This window comes from Nannospalax galili, unplaced genomic scaffold (genome assembly GCF_000622305.1).
Source record: "Nannospalax galili isolate Female #2095 unplaced genomic scaffold, S.galili_v1.0 scaffold632, whole genome shotgun sequence".
In the NCBI taxonomy this organism is placed as follows: domain Eukaryota; kingdom Metazoa; phylum Chordata; class Mammalia; order Rodentia; family Spalacidae; genus Nannospalax; species Nannospalax galili.
Window position 1 is genome coordinate 149036 of NW_008332816.1, and position 11660 is coordinate 160695.

Genomic DNA, 11660 nt, shown 5'->3' on the forward strand with positions numbered 1-11660 from the left:
TCCCAGCACCCACATGGCAGCTAACAACTGTCTGTAACTTCAGTTCCAGGGGATCTGACAGCCTCTTCTGTCTTACACAGGCATTGCACGATATGGGTGCACTTACCTACGTGCAGGCAATACACGCATACACATAAAATATAAATAAAATATTTAAAATTATTACCATATTTCTAAACTATCAGAAGAAACTGATAATACACACACACACACACACACACACACACACATGCACTGTGCAGGAACTGCAGTGAAGTAATTCCCAATACTCATTCCCCATGAAATTGTTCCTAAAGTTAAGAAAGTGAGCACCTCAAAACCTATAGCGCCTGCAGAATTCTGTGAGACCATTTATATAGACTATTGATTATATTGGCCAGGCCTTGTGGCAGTTGAATAGCAATGTGCCATTATAATCTACAGATTTCATGAGAAAAGACTGTTTGAAACATCAAAAACAGGTGGGCATGATGTTTGGGTCCTCTGTAACAAAAATCGTTGTTCTTCATTGAAAAATACTGTCTTCCATTCCACTATCCTCTTGATAATGATGTATACGCACATCTAGATTTACCTCCTACTCAGCATACAAGTACAGAAATGTTTCTACATGTTAGAAGGTTCCTAGAGCATGTGATTTGGGCATATGAGGGACCTTTTCAGCATAATATTTTTAAATATTTTTGCTTATTATTTTTATTTTGTGTGTATCAGTGGATTGCCTGCATGTGTGTAAATGCACCCATGTCATGCGATGCCTAAGGAGGTCAGAAGAGGGTGTTGGACTCCCCTGGAACCTGAGTTACAGACAGTTGTTAGCCACCATGTGGGTGCTGGGAATCTAACTGGGTCCTCTGCAAAAGCAGCCAGTGCTCAACCACTGAGCCATCTCTAGTCCCCCAGAGTGTCACATTTCTGACAGCAAATCCACCCAGTAGGAGACATAGTACCTCCCAGCAGGAAGTCTTCAGTCCTTTCCTCTTTTCCACTGGCTGAAAATCTACTTGCTGAAGAAGCATCTCATGGAGGGCGTGGGCCACCACATACACAGCATTGTATAGATCGTAACTCCCATCACTGAAGGCCAGGTCAGAACTCTGCTGTGTTAACCATTCCAATGAAGCTTTTGATGAGCAGTCCTTCAGCATCTCACAGTTAGATGCTAAGACATTACAATTAAAGTACAGCCATCCCAATCTTGCCAGAAAAGTGTCTGGATATTTGGAAGTGTTCAGTGTTTGGACAAAATTTTTAAAGCCAGAAATCTCACCGTGGTGATGTGACAAAGCAAGAGTCCCACGGAAGGGCTCAAGGGTGAAGTCACTCTTACTTGTGACATCCCACTGTGAAGCGGTGACCCAGATTCTCCGTATGCCCAGATAGTCCCTGGAAGGGCTCAAGGGTGAAGTCACTCTTACTTGTGACAACATCCCACTGTGAAGCGGTGACCCAGATTCTCCGTATGCCCAGATAGTCCCAAGTCCTAAAGCTCACAGCTAGGGTAGAGTTCGTGTCACCATAAGTGACAACAGCATTTGCTGATGATGTCATGATTTGGTTGTGATATCTTTCAGCTCTTGTCATGTATAACTGCATGTTTACCGGGATCATGTTCACAAAGGCTAAGCAGACTCCATTTTCTTCCATCTCTGCCCTCAAGTCTGAGAGGAATTGAACACCTTGCTCATGATCTGAGGTGACCAGCCCCACCCAGTTCCAGCTGAAATGAAGCGTCAAAGACACCATGGCAGGGGCCAGAGCTGTGTCCCTGGGGGCCATCTGATACACATGAGGAAATTGGTCATGGTCACTCAGGATAGGATGAAAAGGTCCATAGGTAAGCTAAAGAAAATTCAATATAGGAAGTAACAAGAGGATGGTCACGGATCTCAGTGTAAGACCTGAATTGTGCTCATTGCCATCTGGAAGTGGTAGGAAGGAGCATTTTTTCACCCCATCATTAAAATCATGTCTCACTTTTCAAAAGCTTCTGCAAAATTAGTGCATATACTATGGGTTTTAGAAAACTTCACTTTCTCCTCTATATCATCTTTCTATTTCAAACAAAGGAATGTGGGTTTGTCTAGAGTGATGTAGGCTGACACAACATGAACCCAGTCTCCTTGCTCTACTCTATAGAACTTGAGAAGGGTACAAGGGGAACCCTGGTTTCACATTCCCCACCCCATATAATCTCACCTGTGGAAACTGGATGATCTGAAGGAATGTCCGAAGTCGGGCAGATGTTGCATACAGTGGGCCTGTAAGTGCTACTTGACATGCAGGCTCATCTCCACAGGCATAATTTGGAAATATCATACCAATGCTTGTAAGGAAGCCCAGGATACCATGAAATGTCACTAGGCCATCACAACTGCCAGAAAGGAAGTCAAATACTAGAGACATGTTGGGTAAGAGATGGGGATTCCTGTTAACTTCTTCAACGGCAAAAAGTGAAGCCAGAGCAAACTGGTGATTTGTTGTTGGTAACCTAAAAACAAAGCATTTTACAAGGGCTAAATATTATGAGAGTAACAAAACACTTTCTGGTTGGACTTAGGGCCCACTTCACAAGATAGAACCCATACCTGTCACTGTTATCTGGGCCAATAAACTGTCACTAGACAGGTCACAGGCTGCAGGCTAGGACCTACTGGTATTATTCTGCTAATAGACATAGTACTAAACTGACTCTCGTTATACACATAGATTAGCGCATTTCTCAGCTCTCATCAGAAAAGCTTCTTTTTGCAGCAGATGGTGATTAATACAGAGACTCTAACTGGTCAACATGCAGAGAATAAAAAATGTCAGCATCCCCAAAGGCCCAAGTATCTTCATGGAAGAGGAGTAGAAAGATTATAAGAAAACAATGAGAAAAATTGATAACATCTGCCTGTGGTTAGATGTGTGGTATTCTGGGCCTAGGAATCAGAAAGGGAAAATTTTTCTGATAAGGAAGCAACTTTTACTTCCCCATTTCATGCTGGGTATATTTTCCCAATTTAAAAAAAAAAAAAAAAAGAATGACATCCCTGTTCTGAAGCACAGTTTTGAGAGAAAGCCAAAGAAAAATGTTCTCAGCAGTTCAGTTCAACTCTTGGCTTTAAAATGGATGCTAAGGGCCAGGCTATCTTTGAGGCTTATGTCAGCAACAGCATATCACAGTTAGGGTCTGTGATGGGGCAAAGCATTCACCTCATGACTGGGACATGAAGGAGGAAATAATGGGGAAAATTGGCTTCCCACAGGAAAGGACACCTAACCATATATGCCATGGTGTGAATGTGGAGGGCAGAGGGCAACTTTGTGAGGCCAGCTCTCACCTTCTACCTTTATGTGGGTTCTGGGGACCAAATTCAGGTCCACAGGCTTATATGACAAGCACTTTTACCTGCAGGGTCATCTCATCAGTCCCTATTTAAATTCCTTAAATGGCCTTATTGTAAATGCTTGCTATGTTTTTCAAAGAAGACCTAGGAAATTAAGGTTGAACATAGAAACCAGAAAAATGAGGATTACCAATGTACTCCTGACTTTACTCACCAGAAAACAGCCACAATTAAGACCATCGTGCTGTTTTCCGAGTTCTTGTGCACATGGATCTCAGGCTAAAAAAATTATTAAGCAATCAAAAGAAACTTCAGATTGGAAACTGTTTCAGTGACATAGGGTCATGTCAAGCACAGAAGAAATGTGAAGGCAATCTAAACATCTACATCTTTGATCAGAAAGTGTCAATATAAAAATTATGCATATGGGCCAGGTGTGGTGGGGCACACCTTTAATCCCAGCATTTGGGAGGCAGAGGCAGGCAGATCTCTGGGAGTTCAAGGCCAGTCTGGTCTACATAGTGAGTTCCAGGACAGCTGGGGCTACAAGGAGACCCTGTCTCAAAAAGACCAAAAAAAAATTATGTATATTAGGGGCTGAAGAGATGACCACGCAGTTAATAGCACTTACCACTTTTGCAGAAGACCCAGGTTCGGTTCCCAGCATCCACATGATGACTAAAAACCATCTGTAACTCTAGTTTCAAGGGATCCAATACCTACTTCTGTCCTCTGTGAGCACCAGGCACCCACATGACATACATACATGTAGGCAAAACACTCATACACATAAAATAAAAATAAATAAACCTTTAGTAAAAAAGAATTGTGTGTACTAATATTTCTTTAGTATGCACTTATGAAACACAAATCCAAACACATGGACATGAATAAATGCCTACTAGAAGACCTCAAACTTCATGCCTATGTTATTCAATGTGTCATTACTGCAAGATAATACATGATATATCTCACTCAACGATAGGAAAGGTTCCGTGTGGCTTTCGAGTTTTCAGTCCATGCTTGTTTGGATTCATCACTTTGGGGCTTATGTCAGCAACAGTGTATCACAGTTGGGGTCTGTGGTGGGGCAAAGCATTCACCTCATGACTGGGACATGAAGGAGGAAATAATAGGGAAAATTGGCTTCCCACAGTGGCCTTTGAGGACACTACAAATTGTTTAACTCCCATGAAGTGTTCCATCAACAGATCTACATTATCTCCCAACAGTGCCATGCACATGCCTTGTAGCAATTCTCCAAGTGTCGAGAAAGAACACAGTCCTCTTTCATCCACCCAAACCAGTTCTACATCATAAAGAATCACTGGAGCCACCAGGAGACAGAGTTCCATTGCTCACCTACATAAATTCTGATTGAGCAGATCATCAGATAAGCAGGCACATTTAAAATCCAGTTGGATAAATCACATGCTGAAAGTTCTCATTAAATACGGAAAAGGATTAACCAACCCAGACTGTGTATAAACCAGTAATCATTCTGATAAATAAGTTTGGGAGTCAATCACTATACAAGTTAGAATGTAGCAGCAAAATGCCAAATGTGGTGGTGCACACCTTTAATCCTAGCACTCAGGTGACCCTTTGTGAGATGAAAACCAAAGTGGTCTACATACCAAATTCCAGCCCAGCTGGGGCTACAAGGACACCTCCCTCTCAATAAAAAGTAACAAAAGGCCTAGGAGGTAGAGTGAAAAAATAAGAATGAAATAAATAAATGAAAAAAATAATGAAAATATATCATCAGAGAGAAAACACCTGCAAGCTGAATGGCTTCAAGGTCAAGAAAAAGGGAGAGGAGGCTGGGGGGGGGTTCAGGGCTAAGACTGCTTGCTGCTCTTGCAGAGTACCTGACTTTGGCTCCCAGCACCCATGTTGGGTGGCTCATGACCATCTCCAACTCCAGCTTTTGAATATCTGATGCCCTCTTCTGGTCACTGCAGGTACCTGCACATGTACATATATCTTCACACAGACACACATGTAAATTTTTTATCTTAGAAAAGAAAAGAAAGGCCAGGCGTGGTGGTGTACACCTTTAATCCCAGCACTTGGAAGGGAGAGGCAGGCAGAGAACAGAACTCTCTCTGTGAGTTCAAGGCCAGCCTGATCTACATAGTAAGTTCCAGGTCAGTTGGGGCTACAGGGAGAACCTGTCTAAAAAAGACAAATAAAAATAAAATAAAAAGGTATAATTGGGCATGTCTGTAACCAGCACTTGGGGCACAGGGAAAGTGGAGACAGAGGGATTCCTAGAGGCTCCTTGCCTAGCCAATCTAACCAACTGGTGAGCCCTGGAATCAGTGAGAGACTTTGCACTCAAGAGGCAGAAGCAGGCAGATTTCTGTGAAATGGAGGCCAGCCTGGTCTACATAGCAATTTCCAGGCCAGCTGGGGCTCCAGGGAGACCCTGTCTCAAAAAGACCAAAAAATAACTAAATAATAAAAAATAAATAAATAAGAAGGAGAGCAATTGGGGACAATGCTTGATGCTGACCACATGCAAGCTCACACATGTGCACACAAACATGTACATGGACACAAACAAACATCCACACATATACACTACACACACATTAAAATTTTTTTAAAACATAGCAAAGTCCTGGTACAAAAGCAGACAGATACATCAAGAGGAATGAACACAGAACCCACAAATAAACACACATGAATATGGCTGTTTGATTTTCAACAAAGGTAACATAAGCATACATTGGAGAAAAGATGATCTCTTGAACAAACAGTGCTAGGAAAACTGCATATTCACATTTAGAAGATGAAACTACCTCTACCTATACCCCTACCCCTACCCCTACCTCTACCTCTACCTCTACCTCGGTACAAAAAATAATTGTCAAATGGATCCACAGCTTAGTACAAGACCTGGAGTTTCGAAAGGGTTAGAGAAAACCATGGAATAGCACTTTGAACCACAGAGGCATTGCATACCCATGATTCTTGTGACCTTTCTGGTAGCCATTTTTACTGAATCAGCCTAGATGTACATCCTCGAAAAATGGATGAAGAAAGCACAGCTTATAAACTGGCCAGTGAAATGGCTCACCAAGTAAAGGTGCTTGCTACATGCCTGGCAGCCTGGCTTTGATCACTGGGATCTACACAGTGGAAGGAGAGAAGGGACTCTTCTACATAGTCCTCTGACCTCCACATACCTGTCATGACACATGTGTACCTGCACTCTCACACACTAGTAATAATAAAAAATGTTGACTATATAAACAATAGAATTTTAAGCTATCAGAACAGAATTATGTAATTTCTATGAAAATGAATGGAACTAGAAATCTTATTTTGCAAAATAAGACATCCTCAGGCTAGGCGTGTTGGGACACGAGACAACACTGCCTCGCTCCCGATAAACATTTGTCTTTGTTTGAATTCTAGAGCCTCCCCTAGTTTGTTTTCATGTACACCTCATCTTCTAGGTTTCTTCCTTCTTTGTTAAACTCTACTTTGGATCTTACTATTTCTATTTAGCCAGCATAGATATCTGATCTGTATCTGCATCCTCATCCTCCACCATGCCGGAGCTGATGTCTGATCACCCAGACAGGCTTTAAACACAAACCCCGGAGCTGATGTCTGATCACCCAGACAGGCTTTAAACACAAACCCCAACACAAACCCCGGAGTTGATGTCTGATCACCCAGACAGGCTTTAAACACAAACCCCGGAGTTGATGTCTGATCACGCAGACAGGCTTTAAACACAAACCCCGGAGTTGATGTCTGATCACCCAGACAGGCTTTAAACACAAACCCACTTAAATTCAGTTTCACCAGAGTCTCTGGTGACTCCTGTTTCTTCTGAGCTCTTTCCTGTCATCTGACCCATAATCCCCAAACCTACTTCATCACTCTGAACTTGCATTTGCTCACCGTGCGTTCGGAGTTGAACAGTCTTTTTTCACACTGGGAAATGGCACTGCGGTGGTGGCTGAAGCTAGGACGAGGCCGCTCTTGAACACGGCTTGCTACCACCTAGAAAAAAACATCGCTAAGAACTTCCTTACCAGGAGACTGAGACCAGAAGTTCTACAGCTCCAGCACAAAACCCTGAACACCTGATACTAAGAAACAGTGAGCATCAACCTGCAGAGTCCAAGTGTGTGCAGCGCCCACAGTTGTGACAATACTCAACTCAGAGGTGGGTGTGTAATAAAAGAGAATATGAAATAAGAAAAGATGTAAACATGAAAATAGCAGAGACTGGCACCTTTGGTTTGGCCAAAAATGACCCAGTTTGCCAACCTCCCATCCCTCTTTGAAATGTTGGCAGTGACCACCAGTAACACCTGTCACTCTAGCCAGTGACAAGGGAGGTAAGCGGTCACTACTCACTCAGAGGTGGGTGTGGAATAATAGAGAATATGAAATAAGAAAAGATGTAAACATGAAAATAGCAGAGACTGGCACCTTTGGTTTGGCCAAAAATGACCCAGTTTGCCAACCTCCCATCCCTCTTTGAAATGTTGGCAGTGACCACCAGTAACACCTGTCACTCTAGCCAGTGACAAGGGAGGTAAGCGGTCACTACTCTTACTGATACCTCCTCTTCTCACAGCTACAAACATTCTTCTGGGATCCCCTAAATGCCTTCTTGACTTATTTATCTGATAAAGGGTTAAGGAAAGATCTGGCATTTTTAATCCCTAAAGTCTGTGGCTGTGCATAAATCCAAGGGAAGCAGAATCAAAGGGGAAAGAATGAAACTCTCACTGATCGAAAGATCTCTTGATCCTGTCAATGGCAGCCACAGAGGACATGAAGTGATCACATGCAGAATGCCTGAAAGTAGCTAAACATCTGTGAAAACCGCCCAGCTTGGTGCCACGCAAAGATCGGGTGCCCTGTACATGCATTAGGAACTGCATGCCGGTGGAGGAGACATTAGCAGAGCCTTGAAGGGACACTTCCGTCTAGCCTACTACTACTGATACCACACCAGCATTTTGAGTTTGTCTTTATAGGACTTCTGTGGACACCATGGAATGGCACCTGAACAACCAGGACAGAGGACCCACAGAGTGGGCCTGGGCCCATCCTGTCACAGACCTCCCAGGCATAATTCATGACAGTTACACAGAAAATGAGAAATTCACTTATGACACATCCAGAACATGGTTGAAATTCTCTTTCTCCACGGGTCCCTGCACAACACCAAGGGTGAAGACGCAGTCACTCAGCACTCCTCCAGCCTTGTGTTCGTTCTGTCTTCTTCTCCAAAAGCACCTGGGGTCCATGAAACTGCCCAAGATGAGGGGAATGTTCAGGAGGAAGAGGAAGATCAAAATGAGCATCTGTGTCATGCTGGCCAAGCTCTAAGCCTGGGCAGTGGTGGACCATGAGGTGCTGTGTAGAAAAACACATCAAATGGGCACCTATGTATACATGTCTGCTGTTATTACTGTTGCCCACTAGAGAGGACACTGACACATGCCCCTTCATTCCTTTCTGTCCAGGGGGTCCCATTCCCTGGAGGAATCAAAGACACACTCTGCCCTGAGGCTCTGTACCTAAGGTCTTCAGTTCAGGTGATAAACATGGCTTGCAAAATATTGTTCAAAGATATCTCCAGTCTCAGGTGTTGTTGTGCCATTCAGAACAGGCATTAAGGCTCCTGGGAAGAACCTATGTGTAGTAGATTTGACCCAAGGCCAGTGTCAACAAGCTGTTTGTAAGGACGCCATTTGAAATTATGTAAGTGGACTGTATTAGAGCCAAAGTGAGGTGTAACGTTAAGTGAAGGATCAGGAAGGACCTGCACCAGTCAGAGGTCATGTGGACACACTGGGCAGTCTATCCCCAAAGTCCAGGTTAGGGAGAGGCAGCCTCACATGTCCAGCATTCAGCTATCCACAGAGCATTTCACTGCATGGTCCACGCACTAGTACATACCAGTCACATACACAGAATACCCAACCAATGATCATACTTCTCATTGGGTAGAGAACAATTGCAATAGCCTTGAAAACTCCAGAGATTCCCCAAATCACGATGAATCCAGAAATACCCAATCAGTCTCTCGATATCAATATAGAAACTAAGCTGAATATGTGAATTCTAAAACATGACCTGCTTCCCTGTGCTGGTGGTTAATCTCTATCAACTTGACACAAGCTAGAATTGCCTGGGAGGAAGAAATCTCAGTTTAGGAATTTCCTCCATCAGATTTTCCTGTGGCTGTATCTGTGCGACATTTCTTGATCGCTAGTTGATATAGGAGGGCCCAGCCTACTGTGGACAGTGTTATCCCCGGGCAGGTGGGTCTGGGCAGTATAAAAAAGGTATCTGAGCAAGCCAGGGGCAACAAGTGTGTAAGCAGAATTCCTCTGTGGTCTCTACTTCAGCTTCTGTCTTGGCTTCCCGCGATAATCAACTGTAACTTGAAAGATAAAATAAGCCCTTTCTTCCCCAAGTTGGTTTTGTTCAGTGTTTTCTCACCACAACAGAAATCACACTGGAACACCCCCTGATCCTCACTTCCCATGGACCAAAACCGTGTGATGATCCCTTTCTTCACCTGTGTCATTGAGTTCCTCCACCGCTTGTTTTCCTTAGAAGCCAATAGCAGCCAGATTTGCTCTGGATTTAATATGTAAACCGTTCTTGCTCTATTTCCCACTAAGGCATTCTTTGTTTCATTCTAGAATATGTGTCTCCAGAAGAAGAGTATACTGTACAGGGAGTGTGGATTGAGGAGTCCGTGCTGGTGTGGACTGCAAAGACTGTGGCAGAAATGCAGGGCAGCTCTGTGGCGTGCGTGAACCCAACATTTAACGTTGGCATAACTTCCAGTTCTGTGGCAAACAGTCCTGGAGAGCGGTAAGAAGTGCATATGGAGGTCCTTGATGGGTTGTTGACCAACGGGAAAAAAAATCTTCTTTCAAGACATCCAATAAAAACTCCAGTGCACAGGGTTGGGTTTTAGTGTTTCATTTTTAATCATTTTTTTTCTTTTCAGTTCATATTTGAAACGATGAGTTTTATTATGGCATTAGCATGCATGGATAACATTGTACCCTGCTCACAGTTGCTGTTCCCTTACCCTCCCGTGTCGGTCACCATTTTACTGTGGATTCCCTTCCTCACTCTAAGTAGCCAAGTCCTGACTTCATGTGACATGTATGTACACTCCACATTTGAGTGAAAATATGACATTGGCTTCTGTTCCTTTCCTCCTATTATCATCACAGCCCCCCCACTACCTTTAGACCTATTACTCCCCTCACATGGCCTTCTTCTGTTTCCTTGTATACATGTGTACACACACACACATATATACACACATACACACTCACATGCATTGTTAAAATTAGATGTACAAATACAGACAGGACATTTGTTTCCTAAGTCTGACTTGTATAGCCTATGATGATCCCCTGTTTTACCCCCATCCCTGCAAATGGTACAGTTTAGTTCTCCCAACTGAGCAAAACTCCACTGTGTGTGTGTGTATGCGTGTGTACATATATGTAACTGTTCACTTTTTTTGTTAGATGTACCTTTTTGGATAATTTATTTCATATTCATGCAGGCATATAATGTATTTGGAGCCAGTCCACATCCCATTCCCTTCCCTCCAATTCCTCACCTTCTTCTCTCCCGAGTTTTACCTCCCAAATCCACGTTTTCTCTCTTTTTAAATTTAATGCCTACAGAATGTATTTGGTACTGCTTTTTTTTTGAAGCAGGGTCTCCCTGTAGCCCCAGCTGTCCTGGAACTCACTATGTAGACCAGGCCAGCCTTGAACTCACAGAGATCTGCCTGCCTGTGCCTCCCAAGTGCTGGGACTACAGGCGTGCGCCACCATGCCAGGCTTGGTACTGCTTTTATGTGCACAAGTGTGAGACCATCTTCAGGAGCATGGGTAGCCTCTAAGGGACCTTTAGTTAAATTCCAATATATCTTAGAAGGCTTGAACCAACTATATGTTTAATTTTACCACTACTATCATTTATGATTTATGTAGAAGCCGTTTAAGTTATAAAATTGTTGTGCCTGATTTAGTTAAAAATCTCTGTGTACATCTTTAAGTAAGACAACTTGTTGAATGAAACCTTTAAAATTCTAAGAATGGGGGCTGGAGAGATGGCTCAGTGGTTAGGAGCACTTGCTATTCTTCCAGAGGACCTGGGTTCAATTCCCAGCACCCACATGGTGACTCACAGCCATCCATAATTCCAGTCCAGGGGATCCAATGCCATCTTTTGGCCATGGCAGGCTGTGGTGATAACATGCAGGCAGAGCACTCAAACATAATATTTATAATTAAAATATTAATG

The 11660-nt window shown here is 43.3% G+C and overlaps 1 pseudogene; it reads right to left on the bottom strand.

Moving 5' to 3' along the window:
• The window catches only part of LOC103729659, a 15784-nt pseudogene extending 7110 nt beyond the window's left edge, over positions 1-8674 (bottom strand).
• Positions 8675-11660: the final 2986 nt, after the last annotated feature.